Raw genomic sequence first — 688 nt, forward strand, 5'->3', positions numbered from 1 at the left:
TGGCGGGTCCGGGCTGGGGATCCGAACCCGCCACCCTAGGTGCACGTGGCCGGCGCCCTAGCCGGCTGAGCCATAGGCGCCGAGCCAGAAGACTATATTTCAACTCCATCCAGGTAACTGTAAAAGACATCGTAAAGTCTCCATCTTTTTAATGGCTGCCTAATATTCATGGTATAGATATACCACAGCAAATGTTAATCCATTTATGGGTTGATGGGCACTTAGGTTGCTTCCTCAACTTGGCAATTATGAGTTAAGTAAGATACTTCTCTTGATACTACACTTGATCTTAGCCAAAAGGCCAAGAAGTGATTAAGCAAGATACTTCTCACTCCTGTCTGAGACCTCATCAGAACAGTCTCCACAGCCCACATTTCTATCAGTGCCACAGCCACCTGTGTAATGCCTGAGAAGGGCAAGGACCCCAGGCCACTCACGCCGCCACCCTCCCTTCTCCTGGGCCCCACCAGAACCCCCCTGACACTCTGCTCTTGGCCAGGTGGGCTTTGTCTAGGTCACACCTCCAGAGTCCTCCAGCCTCTATCCAGTGCCTAGTTCTAGGCCATGTCCACATGTTTTGAGACTTGTCACAGTACCAGTCCCATTTCTAGGGCTTTCTTGCCCTTATGTTCCCTGCCATGTGCTGGTCTCCTCCAAAGTTTGCAAGCTTCATTCTGGAAGCAAATAT

The 688-nt window shown here is 50.7% G+C and overlaps 1 pseudogene; it reads right to left on the reverse strand.

Moving 5' to 3' along the window:
* Positions 1 to 221: 221 nt before the first annotated feature.
* On the reverse strand, positions 222 to 313 carry LOC111727972 (annotated as a pseudogene).
* Between the last annotated feature and the right edge of the window lie 375 nt (positions 314 to 688).

This window comes from Otolemur garnettii, unplaced genomic scaffold (genome assembly GCF_000181295.1).
Source record: "Otolemur garnettii isolate 467f Iridium unplaced genomic scaffold, OtoGar3 scaffold00134, whole genome shotgun sequence".
In the NCBI taxonomy this organism is placed as follows: Eukaryota; Metazoa; Chordata; class Mammalia; order Primates; family Galagidae; genus Otolemur; species Otolemur garnettii.